We start from the raw sequence: 14,603 nt of genomic DNA, 5'->3' as shown, positions 1-14,603 counted from the left end.
AAAAAAAAAAAAAGAGAGTAATAGAAAATAGAGAAAAAAATTAAAAAAAAGAAGAAAAAGATAAAATGAAAAAAGACCATGAAAAAGAAAAAATTGAAAAAAGAAAGAAGAAAGAGAAAACAAAAAAAGGAAAAGAAAAAATGAAGAAAAAAGGAAAAAAAAAGAGTAATAGAAAATAGACAAAAGAGGAGAAAAAATAAAAAGAGAAAAAAAGAAAAAGAAATAAAATACAAAAGAAAAAAAAGAAAAAAAGAAAACGAAAAAGAAAAAAATTGAAACATAGTTCACACTTATATTTGTGTTTGTTTGTTCACACAAATGAAAAGAAGTAGAAAAATAAAAAGGAAAAAAGGGAGAAAAAATGTGAGAAAAAGGAAAAAATTCAAAAAAAGAAGAAGAGTAATAGAAAATAGAGAACAAATAAAAAAACAGAAGGAAAAAAAATAAAAAGAAAAAGAAGAAAAAGAAAAAAAAAAGATAAAATGAAAAAAAGACAAAGAAAAAGAAAAAATTGAAAAAACAAAGAAGAAAGAGAAAACAAGAAAAGGAAAAGAAAAAATGAAGAAAAAAGGAAAAAAAAAAGAGTAATAGAAAATAGATAAAAAAAAAAAAGGAAAAAAAAAAAAAAAAAAAAAAACAGAAAAAAAAAAGAAAAAAAAAATAAGAAAAGGAAAAGAACAAAAAGGAAAAAAAGGCAAAATAAAAAAAAGACACGAAAAAGAAAAAATTTAAAAAAGAAAGAAGAAAGAGAAAATCAAAGAAGGAAAAGAAAAAAGGAAGAAAAAAAAGAGTAATAGAAAATAGACAAAAAAATGAGAAAAAGAAAAACAAAAAAAGAAAAAAATACAAAAGGAAAAAAGTAAACGAAAAAGAAAAAATTGAAATATAGTTGTGAAAAAGAAAAAATTGAAAAAAGAAAAGAAAGAGAAAACGAAAAAAAATAAAGGAAAAAACTGAAAAGGAAAAACAAGGAAAGTAATAGAAAATAGAAAAAAAAAATGAGAGAGACTATGAATTGTAATTAATTGAAACTAGGCTAAATAAGGTAATTAGAAGACAATATTGATTAACTTATGTAATTATTCCTTTAAAATATGCGGTGTAAAACTACTCTTTGATGCTAGTGTGGATATAAATCATTTCATTAAAATTAAAAACAAATTTTTTAGTTAAATTATTTTAACTATTGAAAATTGACATTATCTGAGTTGAACTAAAAAAATATATAACAAATAAATTGCGATAAAAAGAGTACATATAATTTAAATTTAGAAGAAGGGTGAATGAACGAATATCATGCTTGATATTTTGGGAGGGCAAGTTAGATGGTGACAAAAAAGTTTCAAAATTAAAAAAGAGTGATACAAGTTTTAAATATTGAATAGAGGTGATAATTTTAAGATTAGTGTTAATGATACTAATTTTAAAAACCTCAAATTTTATTATTTACACAAAAATCCCTACCTCATATTTACACAAAGATTCCTACAGCAACTTTGAAAGTTGCTTGCAACAATTTCGACAGTTGATACAGCAACTTAGACAGTTGTTGTAACATAACAACTACTAGTATTTGTTGCAGCAATTACTGTAGTTACTGAAGCAACTCTCGTAGTTGCTGACCCAACTCTTGTAGTTGTTGAAGCAACTCTCGTAGTTGCTGAATTTGCTAAATTATTTCTTCATTGATTTTTAAAAGAAATAAAAAAATTTCTTCTCAAATTTTTTTTTTTTTTTAATAAAAATAGTCCATAAGATTAAAAAAAGAAGAATGAAATGAAAAGAGAAAGAAAAAGAAGAAGAGAAGATGGAAGAAGAGAAAAATCTATAGAGAGATGAAGAAGATGGGGAGAAAGAAAAAAAGAAGAAAAGAAAGATTGAAAGATAAGAAAAGTAAGAAAATTTTAAATTAAATTTTAAAATTTGGAGTTGGGGGATTTTTTAAGAAATTGAAAAGTTTTTTAAAAATTACACTTTACTCCTCAATTAATTTAATCAAAATTTTAATGAAGCTTTGATCTTAGCTGATCAAAGTTGTCACCATTTTTAATTTAAAGACTTTTTTGTCACCTCCCACTTAATTTTCTCAAGTTTCTCAAGTTAGATTTTTAGTACAACGTTGGAGAAGGTAGATTTCTCTATATGCTTTTCATCCATTTAAGAATTCCAACCCTTTGCGCAGTTGTAATTTTCATTTTTTGTTTTTCTTGTTGGGTCGTTTCATATGAACCATATAATATCGTTACAAAATGGAAAATATGAAAGTGAAGTGGGAAAAAATATACATTTGAAATAATGCAAATTCTACCTTCAAATATGCAAACATTTAAACTTTTTCTATGATTAACTATTTTAAAAATCACTATTTTTCTGTTAAAATTTTCCACAAGAAAATGTTCCGTGGTTATTCGCACGAATAGGTTGATTGAATAGGTGAGAGAAGAAAAAATAGTAAAGTAGTATTTCACAGAAAAAAAAACTTAGGAAGCTTTCAGGTATTTCAAAGAGGACCTATTTTTCATCATGTATTTTCTAAGTGAGCTGGTTTGACTGGAATGAAACTTTTTTATAATACAAATTTCTCATTAATTCACTATGCAAAATCCTTTATTTCTTGTAGTGATTTATTTTGTTGCATCAAAAATCTCCAAAAACAAAATTAATTTTGTAGTTGATGTAACTGATACCTATAGACATTAATTAGGCCATGAAATTAAAGTGACACAACAAAGTTAGATAAATCAATCTAATAGGCCGACAAGTTAGGCTTAGGTTTTTGTACTTCTCCGTCCTTCTAGACATTAATTAGGCCACAGAACAGAAAGAAAAATTAATCAGTATAGATACTTCTCCGTTCGATTTGTATACACTAGTTTAATTTCAATTACATATTTAAAATTTTGATATTTCTTAAATTTTACATAAATTCTAACAATATATACATTTACTTTGAACTTTTATCAACTCATAAATTCTTCCTTCGCGGCTCACAATAATATCGCAATCAATTCGAATACCATAAATATGATCTATCAGTGATTTCAAAAAATAAACTTACACAACTTTAACTGAATTCAAAGTTCACCAAGTTGAGTTATAACACACTCCCCACCTATTGTTGCGACGTCCTCGGCACAAGTATTCGTCATGTATGTTTGTCGTCTAGTAATTTTTACAAGTATCTTTCTTTCTCCCTAGTAGTTTTTCTGGATGGCAAGTTCTTTCATACGATTAAGTACTTTGTGCTTACCTTTTTGACACTTGAATGGACGATTCTCATGTCAATGATGGCTTCGTCCTTGTCATATATATGGCCATAGGAGAGCCAATATAGCTAAAAAAATAAAGAAAAACAACATAAAATCTAATGCTTAAATTGCCATAATTTTTTTTTTCAAAATAAGTTATTGATTCTACTCACCTTTGTCTCTAGTTATATGGCTGCAAAATAGAGCAAACTTGATCAAAATTTAAAAATAAAAATATCATAATTTATTTTAAAAATAAAAAAAAATTAATATATAACTCAAGAAATCAAGAAGTAAGGATTTTTATAAGTATGAGAAAAGAAGATTGATTTGACTCCTAATTCCTACTTATTCAAAATTTTCTTTTTTTACAAGTAAAAATAATTTTATTGCACAAAACAACACTACCAAGATGATACTGTAGATTGTACAAAAATTACTTGTTGGAATTAGATCCGTATATCCGGAGGAAAATTCCAGCACAAAATCAAAAAAGACCTTATTGAATAAATCTATTTTTATATAAAATTAATGTTTTCTCTCTACCCTCAAAGGTCAAAGAACCTACAATTTCTTTCAAACCGTATTGTTCACACGATACAAAGGGATTTACTCATCCAGGTCTTCGTTTGGCATCTACTCACCTGACCTGTATTTTTTGATGGATCCTCAGCTCACATAGTTCATAATAGTTCAGAAAAAAAAAAGTAACAAAATGACTAAAATATACATTAGCCGAGAAAGATGACGGAAACAAATGTGTAATAGCTATAATATAGTCCGAAGAATTCTAGTATTCTGCTAACTTAATGGAATCAACACGTAGTGTGGGAAAGCAAATCGTCATCAGACCTTGAGTGACAAAACTAAATTATAACATTGGCTTCAACGATAGACAATCAAATAGTGCTATAATTTTGAAAATCCACAAGAAATAATTTAAAGAAAAGAAGAAGCAAATCAAGGTCGATTTAAAAAGTGGGCAACATGATTCTGGGGTAATTGTATCGCCTAAATGGGACCACTACCTTCTACTTTCGGGAGACCGGAGACATCATATAATTGTACAAAAGATCAGGTGATAACTATACAAACGAAGTTAAGAAGCTATATATGAAGTTATATAGCTTAGTCTTAGGGCACTCAAGCCACTCTCAGAAAATGGTTATCATTGAGTCCCCATATGTGACAATATAAGACTATGACATGCAAATCAAAGAAGTTACTACAATAAACTACATTTCAATGTCCTCGAACTTTTTTAATGTTTTGCATTTCTGCACCATAGTCGATGGTTTTGCAATGGCATAACATGCCGCACGAATAGATGGTGCACTATGGTGCTTAGAAAATCCACCACCGATTCCTCTCAAACTTAGTCCACGCTGCTGATCTACTAGCATGTGCGGCAAACGTAAGTGGCCTGGAGGCTTAGTTTCATCATTCCTCTAATCTTGATCAACTGAATAAGAGGAAGAAAGTTTAAGGTTAATTGAGAGCTAACAGAAAGAAAGAAGAACCGTAAACATGCTTTTTTCTCCTTTTTGCACAATTTTTTTTTTTTTTTTTGAGTCTTTTACTCCGGCCTTTTATATATATATATATATATATATATATATATATATTAAAAGTGTGAAATCCTTATAAAAAGTGATTTGAACTTTAGATAAAATCATTTTTTTGTTATTTTTATATTTAAAAATTAATAATTTTATTATTTTTTCTGATTTGAGACTTTGAAACCTGCTAAACTATAAATTAATTTTTACCTTACTATAAATTATTTTTTACTTTATTTAAAATATATGTAATTTAGGACTTTCACCTTATTTAAAATACATGTAGTTTAGCACTTGCAAATATGTTAAACTTATATTCCCCACTACCATAAATAAGTTTTAGATGAGTAAGAATTCTAACAACAATAAATTACCACAAATAGATATACTATATGTTTTTTTATAGTTTTTTTTTAAAGTTTGCTTTGCTTTTTGTTTAATACAAAAATGTTATTTAAAAAAAAAAAAAATTAAAAACATTCCTTAAAAGGAAAGTTACCCTCCTTCTTTCTATATTTTTTTCTTCGAAACATTGTGACGGGATCTCCTGATTTTTCTATTCTTGCAACAGATGTTGAGACTGACTCAGAAATTGTTCGTCTAGAGAATTCCCATGGGTTAGTGCTATAAATTGAGTGTTAATGATGACATGTACCAACTTCAATTTAGTCATTTATTAAAATATTGCTCTTTAGATGTTCTCACACAAGTGTCTCTTTGGATTCAGGGTTGCCGTTAATCGAATTGTTAATTTGACAGAATCAACTATTGCTTCTGAAAACGATAAAGGATGCATTAAGGTGAAGTTGGTTTATTAATTTTTTTCCTGACCAAAGAAGGATAAGTTAATTAGAGAATATGAAGATATAAATCTTTTTTCTTCAAATTTGGATTTTTCGAGTTAATAGTGAAATAGTCAACATTTTATCATTCAAATTGTACAGTGTTTGATACTTGTTTTTTTTTCTCATTACACTATTTTAGATTGTTTCATTTACTATTTTAGAAAGTAGAAACAGTTTTGAGGTGCACACTATACAAAGGTTGAACAAGTTTGAGGTGCACACTATACAAAGGTTGAACAGACACCACTATTATTTTTGTAAAAAGGAAGTAGCAAAAGTTGGTCTGCCTTATGCATTTTCTCAATTCCATCATTATAATTTACTATGCTTTTGCCAGCAACTCTTGATGCATGGAACCATAAAATTTCTTATTCTGTGAACAGGATTTTTGAGGAAGGAACAAAAACTTGAAGTGTTTAAGGCTTCAAGCCTCTGTGCCTTATATCTCAATAGTATAGTGCATGTGTAAATATCTCCTTCATGTTCTTCATAAAGAAAATTGCCCCTTCATGTTCATGGACTGTTGTTCACTCTTGCTTTTTATAGTTTAGTAGGTTTCAAAGTTTCAAATCAGAAATAATAATAAAATTATTATTCTTTTAAATATAAAAGTAGTAAAAAGACGATTTTGTCTACAGTGAAGACTTTTATTGAAGGGCAAAAAGTTTAAATCACTTTTCTAAGGGTTTTCACACTTTTAATAGATTACATATTTTAGATATAGATATAATTTTCTTTTCAAGATGGTCATTTGTTTTTGTTAAAAGATTGATTCGGTGAGTTGAGAATCTGAGAATTTGCTTGATTGCTTGTTTTTATTATAGATATTTTAGTTGTGCGTGCATTATGATAAACGAATTAACTAGGTAAAATTTTTGTTTGTTGTAAACGAAATGAATAGTACATAATAGGAGTTGAGAAGTGAAACATTTTCTCTATATATATATATATCATTGTCATTCAAATTTTAACTATTAATCATTTATGTACTGCATATTTATTTTTTGTTGTAAGACCAAAGGTCAATTATGGGAAAAAATAAGTTGTTTTAGATAAAATTATTCATTCAACGAAGTACCTCGAATGATTAGTACTTTTATCATCAAACAGTGTTATCAAATGTGTAAGAGGAAGAGATTTGGAGTAACATATAAAGTTGTTGTCGTGTAATTAAGAGGTCTCGAACAGGGCACACCTACTTGGTTGCCATTTTCGTATGATTTATGTTTGTCTTTTAAGTTATTATTTTAACGGAGATAGGAGTTGGGATGATGAGTTTCTTTTTATAGTTTGATTCGAAGTTATATCGGAAATAGTCTTTCTACCTTTTGAGGTAGGAGTAAGATTACTATCTCGAAATCCTACTTTATAGGATTATATTGAATACATTGTTGTGTTTTTATCTAGAATGTAAATCTTGAACTCAAAAATCTATATGATGTATCATTATGATCTATAATAATTAGTAATTAGTCATGTTCCCTTTACTTCTTTTTTTTTTTTTTTTTAATTTTTTCTTATTTTATCTACTTTCAATGCTTCCATCGTTTAATCTTGACATTTTTTTTTATTGCACTAAGTATGGCAATAAAAGACATGTAATTTACACTTTTAAAGCAACATATATATTTTTTTCGTTTTAAAGTACTTGTCATTTTTGATATGTATATTTTTTTAAGTAAAACTTTAACTAGAGATCGAGTAATTTGATTAAATTATCCTATTTATTATTCATTTCAATTTAATACAGTGCTTTTCCCTTTCGCACCACATTAATATCCCTTCAAATTTTTTGATGAAGGGCAAACATTAAAAAACTAATGATATCTTAATTTTCTAAAATGACAAGTGCTTCTTTTTTTTTTTAGTCACATGATAAAACTTGACACAATCATTAAGAAAAATTAATTAGGAATGTAATTTGACTCATATACTCCTCATTAATTTTTGCCTATTTACGTGCCTATTAATTATAGAATAATTAATTCTAAGGAAAAACTTAAAAAAAAATTAATTCTTTCTTGATTTTTTAAATTGATCAGTATTTGAAAATAACTATTTTCAATATACATGACAACTCAAAAGAAACGGAATACATATTATGAATTATTTTTTTAGTTACGAAGATAATATTTAGGAATGAAAGAAGTATTAAATAACATGCAGGTCATTAGCAAATTGAACGTACTCGAAAAATTATGATATTTAATTGACAAAGAGGTAATAATTCTTTTTTTAGTCATATTATATTTTGTGTTATAATTTAAGAGTGTTATACTTAAATAATATAATGAACACATATCAATTTATTTTTTATGTATTTATTATTATTAAAATATTATATATACATACAATGTACGTATATTAAACTAGTATATATATTAATATTTAACTTCCATGGTAATAGAATAGAGACTTCTAAATCTAAAAGAATATTAATTATACTATGATAAAAGAATACAGACTTCTAAACCAAAAAAGAATATTAACCCGAATACTTTTTGTATTTTTTAATATTTTAATTAGTGAAAAGATGATTTTGTCTATTACGAAGTATTTTAATGAATATCAAAAAATTTAAATAATATTTTTAAGACACTTCATACTTTAATATATTATAATTCTATCTATCTATCTATCTATCTATCTATCTATCTATCTATCTATCTATATATAGATTATAGGTAAGTCGAGACGACTTTGATTATTGTCATTTTGTCCTGAGCCGGAGGTCTATTGTAAACAACCTCTCTACTTCTTCGGGGTTAGTGATATGGATTGCGTACATTTTATCCTCTCCAGATCCCACTCTATTAACTATACTGGGTTTATTGTTGTTGTTATAGATAAGTCGAGAAAGATAACGATAAATTCAGCCAATGCCTTACATATTCATTTGCATGTAATCTAAAAATAATTTTTAGTGATAAGGTAAGACTCATTTTTCTTACGCGTGGTAAGTCCAGGCGTACCGTTTCGAAGAGAATTGGTATAATAGACACTTTGAAAAAAGATACTCGATTTTCTTTCTGAATGTACTTTTTAGCATTTAGAGAGATAAAATACAAAATATGTGGGGTATGGGCCAATTTGTAAAGTGTAAAAATTTATTCTTATAATACCCATATATTTTTAAGCGAGAAAATAAACCGTTGCTCCTACACATGAAACCCCCTATTCTATGATTCATATTGGAGTATATGAATTAGTATGAGTATCCTAGTGATAATAGTGCTTATGATGATGTATTAAGAATGTTCATAAGAGTCACTTAGGGTAAGCCAAGCTAAGAACTTTTGAATCTACCAAGTTTTCATGTGTGATTTCACATGGGTTATCTTTGAACGAGCATAACTTGGTTTATAGGTAGAATTTTGGCAGATTCATATCCTCCAAATTTTAGAGAAGTAAATAAGCTTTCTGTCGATACCAAATTTGCTTAAAACGGACACCCGATGAAGAAGTTATGGCAATTTAAAGTTTCAGCAGCGTCATTTCAGTCAGTGGCGCGTCGTGTCGCAAGCCAAAATAACGTTGTCAATTTTCAGTGTCTCTCCACGATTCTACCATGTGGCGGTGATTTTTCAGGTCACAAACGGGGGGCAACGCGATATCTCCGCATCGCTCCGAGGACCCAAATCGGGTAATTTTCACAAAAATTAAATAACACATCTAGAGGGGTATTTGGGTCATCTTTCCACTCCTATATATATTCCATAAACACAGAATTAATCCCTTATTTCACCAAAACATACTCTTTCTCAAAATCCTCTCAAGAACACATGAGGGTTTTCAATTGGGGATTCAAGTTCAAGCAAATTTTTCCATCAATCATCAAGAGTCTTCCACCTAAGGTATGCATAGTGTTCATCTATGGATCCATTTCATTCATAAATCTCAAGAATCATATTTTAAATATTATATTGTGATTGTCTTGTTGTGATATGACCATGTATATATTGATGATTATTTTTTACGTTTCAAGATGATATCTAAAAGTGTTTTCATGAAGTATATGTGTTTGTTAGTTGAAATTCATGAACTTTGTGTGGTTTAAAATGGGGAAATTCATGAAAACACATCTAAGCTAAAAGAATGCATGCAAAGTGTTTGATAAAAGGCCTGGGATGATAGAATTCATGTCCCATGATTTAATAGTGCTTAAATGACAAGTCTATGCCCTATGCTTTATGATTTCACATGAATTTCACATGATTGATATGCATCGTTGTTGTGATATGGATTGAGCATGATATTGAAGCTATGCAAGTATACATATGTTATATGAATTTCCTTTCCATATGTAAGATGTTGAGAACTATGCTTAGTGTGAAATCCCCTGCTTATGATATAGTGAATTGTGGACTCCATTTGTGTGTCAGTTTCCTTCCATCGAGTCTTGGGGGTACTAGTACCCAAAAAATATAGCTGTGTGCCTAGAGATATGTTACGTTATCATGATAATCTCAGTCAAGACATGATCTATAGAACTCAGTCAATCATGCGACTCAGGAAATCTCAAAAATCTCATGATCTCAATAAATTTTTAGATAGTAGTAATATTCCGTCAATCAACAGAAGTCAGTTACTCATTCCATGTATAGCCAGTTAAATCATGTTCAGTCTCTTTAGATGGGAGTAGAAGTTAGCTTCGAGTGAACCCAAGTATGGGAACTCACCTGCCAGTTTAGAGTGTGATTCTTAGTAGTCATTCTTGTGTTCCAGAACTATGTAGCCAGCGTAGGTTGAGACATCTTAACTTGCCAGATTAGGGTTGATGAAGTGGATTAACCTCTCAGTTTAGGGTTCCCATCGTTCTCATTCGAGTACCTGCCAGCTAAGGGTCATTCACAGCTGTCCTTACCAGTGGCGCAGTATTGACACCCTTCCAGTCAGGGCAGAGATTGGACCCCAACCTAGCTATATGCGTTATTGGGGCATGTCGGTTAAGCAACTACCTCCCACAGTTTAGTACCAGTCTCAGTAAAAGAACTCAGATAGTTCTTCAAATTTTAGTATACCAGGACTATCAGTTACAGTCAATTCAGTTATAGTATAAAACTCAAGTAGTTCCATCAGATTCAGGACTGTTAGACACAGTCATCCATGCTATTAGAATTCTAGTATCGGTCATGTTAGATAACAGTAAACTATGTATTAGCGTACAGATCCAGATATCACGTATTCACGATCTCAGTTACTAGTATGCATGCTTGTACTCTCACGTTCATATTAGTCAATTAGTTAGCATTGATCATGTATGTAAATCCTATTGCATTTAGCCTACCTCACTCGTATACTCAGTACTTTCAGTTATGCTGATGCATTTGCGCTATGGTGCTTTCTTATATGTTTACCATAGGCTCAGAGTCACGAGTTCCAGATCAGTAGTAGCAGTAACATTCTAGTACGCAGAGTGGCAGTGAGTCCTCATCCATCCGAGGATGATATTATTTTATTTCATTCATTATTTCAGTTCAATTTTATTAGACGGAATTATTTGGAAACATGTTCTTTTAACTTCTTATTTCAGACAGTATTTAGAGGCTTTCAGATTTAGTTCAGATTTTAGATTCAGCTTTTAGTTATTTTGGGTATTTGTTACCCTATATAAATGTTATTATTTATCAGATATTCTATTCAGTTGAACCTTATGGCCTATTGTTTATGTTTTCTGTATTCTACCGGTATATTATGCAGTATACAGGTACAAATATTAGTCATGGGTTAGCTTGTGGTCCCTAGGGGTCATAAGCACCGTGTAGCATTCCGATTCAGAAAATTGTGGTGTCACAAACTTAGTATCAGAGCCTAAGGTTCAATAGAGTCCTAGGAAGTTTGAAAGATGCATCTAGTAGAGTCTTATGCATGGGTGTGTTGCATGCCACATTTATGTACAAGAGGCTATGAGATGTTTTAAGAACAGTTTCTCTTCTTTTAGTATTCATGTCGTGCCTGTGAGCACCTCAGCCTGAAGAACCTTTGGGCGATTATGTTTCTCATGCGGAGTTCAGGACTGCATTTACCACTTTTCTTAATCAGTCACTGCTCATAATGAATGGCCAACAGTCATTCCAGCCAACCCAGTGGCCAACTCATCCGCAGTTAGAATTTAGGACTTCACCGGAATGAATCCTCCAACCTTCCTCGGGTCTAATGTAGATGAAGATCCTCAGGAATTCTTAGATCAAGTTTTGAAAGTGAAAGATGCCATGGGGGTGACTACTGTTGAGAGTAATGATCTAGCTGCATACCAGTTACAGGATGTGGCTCATGCTTGGTTCAAATAGTGGAAGTCTTAAAGGTCAGATGACGCAGGTCTTATAAAGTTGGAGGAGTTTATCACTGTTTTCTTAGAAAGATTCTTTCCCCAAGATCTTAGAGAAGCCAAGGTTCTATATTTCATCAACCTCAGGCAGGGCAATATGACAGTGAAAGAGTATTCTTTTATGTTTACTCAATTAGCCAGGTATGCCCCTCATGTGGTTGGAGACAGTAGATCCAAGATGAGTAAGTTCTCTTCAGGAGTGAATGACAGTATGTTTAATAAGTGCAGATCCGCCATGCTGAACAGTGACATGACCTTAGCTAGACTTATGACCCATGCTCAGCAGATAGAAGAGCAGAAAATTAAGCAGAGGGAAAAACAGAATAAGAGAGCGAAGACAGGTAGTTTTAACTTCGCTCAGCCTAAATCAGAAGGAGGAAACCATTCTCAATTTCATCCTAAGTCATCAGTTCCATCTCCTTCCTCTATCAGTGCCCTAGTGCCGAAATTCAGAGACGGCAAAAGAGATCGAGCACCAGGCTCTCAGTCTCAGGGCAGTGTCAATAGTGCCTGAACTAATCCCCTGTGTCAGACTTGTGGTAAGAATCACGTGGGTACCTATAGAGCTGGTAGTAATGTTTATTTTGGTTGTGGTAATCCAGGCCACAGGATTAGATAGTGTCTGAATTTAGGTCTACAGGGTCAGCATAATCGTTCCACAGCCTAGTCCGATCGCCTAAGTTAGCAGGGTGCCACTTCCAGTGCTGCTAGTGGGCAACGCCCAAACAGACTCTATGCTCTTTAGACCCGACAAGACCAGGAAAATTCTCCTGATGTCGGTACTGGTATGTTACAAATTTTTCATGTTTATGTTTACGCTTTGCTAGATCCAGGTGCATCCTTATCTTTTGTTACTCCTTATATAGCAGGCAATTTCGAAATCATTCCCAAAATTTTAGCAGAGCCCTTTTTAGTCTCTACCCTAGTGGGTAAAACCATCGTAGCTCGGCGGGTATACAGGAACTGCCCTGTTATGATATTTCAAAAAGCCACGTCAGCAGATTTAGTCGAGTTAAAGATGACTAATTTTGATGTCATTCTCGGCATGGATTGGCTTCATTCCTGCTATGCCACAGTCAACTGCAGAAATAGGACAGTTTAATTTCTGTTCTTGAATGAGCCCGTCCTAGAGTGGAAGGGTAGTACATCATCTTTTAAGGGCCAGCTTGTTTCCTACCTTCGAGCAAGGAAAATGATTTCTAAGGGATGTGTTTATCATCCTATTCATGTTAAAGACTCTTGTTTCGAATCTCCTAGCTTTGAATCAATCCTAGTGGTTAACAAATATTTAGATGTCTTTCTCGAAGATCTTCCAAGCATTCCTCCCAAAAGAGAAATAGACTTCAACATTAACCTTATTTAAGATACTCAGCCTATTTCTATTCTACCATACAGAATGGCACCAACAAAACTCAAAAAATTAAAGGATCAGTTGAAGGATCTCTTAGATAAGGGATTCATTAGACCCAGTATTTTCCCATGAGGTGCACCAATCTTATTTGTGTGCAAGAAAGACGGTTCTCTCAGGATGTGTATTGATTACCATCAACTCAACAAAGTTACGGTCAAGAACAAGTATCCTCTTCCCAAAATAGATGACTTGTTTGACCAACTTCAGGGTGCCAGTTATTTCTCTAAGATAGACCTCAGATCAGGATGCCATCAGCTCAAAGTTAGATAATGTGACATCCTGAAGATAGCTTTTCGTACTCGGCATGGTCACTTCGAATTTCTAATTATGTCCTTTGGTCTTACTAATACCCAAGCCGCTTTCATGGACTTGATAAACTGTGTGTTCAAATAGTACTTGGACATGTTCATTATTGTCTTCATAGATGATATCCTGGTCTATTCCCGCACAGAGCGAGATCATTAAGACCATCACAGAATTGTTCTTCAGACTCTTAGAGATCATTAGCTATTCTCCAAATTTAGTAAGTACGAGTTTTGGCTAAGGTCAATAGCATTCCTTGGCCGTATTATTTTTGGTGATGGTATTAGAGTAGATCCTTAGAAGACCGAAGTGGTAAGAAACTGGCCTCACCCTATCTTTCCATCAGATATTAGGAGTTTCTTGGGTTTGGATGGCTATTATAGGAGGTTTTTTAGGTATTTTCTTCTATTACATCCCCTATATCCAGATTGACTCAGAAGAAGGTCAAGTTTCAGTGGTCAGATCCTTGTGAGAAGAGTTTTCAGGAATCGAAGACTCGACTCACCTCACCTTTAGTATTATATCTTCCAGATGGTTTAGATGGGTTCGTAGTATATTGTGATGCATCCAGAGTAGGTTTGGGTTGTGTCCTCATGCAGAATGGTAAGGTCATAGCCTACGACTCCAGGAATTTAAAGCCCTATGAGAAGAATTACTATACTCATGATCTTGAGTTAGCAGCTGTCGTATTTGCCTTGAAGATTTGGAGGCATTATCTATACAGAGTTCATGTAGATGTCTTCACAAATTATAAGAGTCTCCAATATGTCTTTTCTCAGAAATATCTCAATCTTCATTAGAGAAGATTGTCAGAGATCTTAAAAGATTATGACATGAGTGTCCTTTATCATTTAAGTAAGGCCAACGTTGTGGCCGAAAATCTCAGTAGACTCTCCATGGGTAGTGTTT

The 14,603-nt window shown here is 31.6% G+C and overlaps 1 long non-coding RNA gene across 1 annotated transcript; it reads left to right on the top strand.

The window, feature by feature from the left end:
• Window positions 1–4,002: 4,002 nt before the first annotated feature.
• Window positions 4,003–6,188, top strand: LOC124889517. Its single transcript, XR_007048572.1, has 3 exons — window positions 4,003–4,662; window positions 5,379–5,424; window positions 5,535–6,188. It is a non-coding gene; the product is annotated as an uncharacterized LOC124889517 (long non-coding RNA).
• Window positions 6,189–14,603: the final 8,415 nt, after the last annotated feature.

The sequence above is a fragment of the Capsicum annuum genome, chromosome 12 (genome assembly GCF_002878395.1).
Source record: "Capsicum annuum cultivar UCD-10X-F1 chromosome 12, UCD10Xv1.1, whole genome shotgun sequence".
In the NCBI taxonomy this organism is placed as follows: Eukaryota; Viridiplantae; Streptophyta; class Magnoliopsida; order Solanales; family Solanaceae; genus Capsicum; species Capsicum annuum.
Note: the sequence above shows the minus strand (reverse complement) of the source record. Positions and strands in the feature narration are given on the sequence as shown.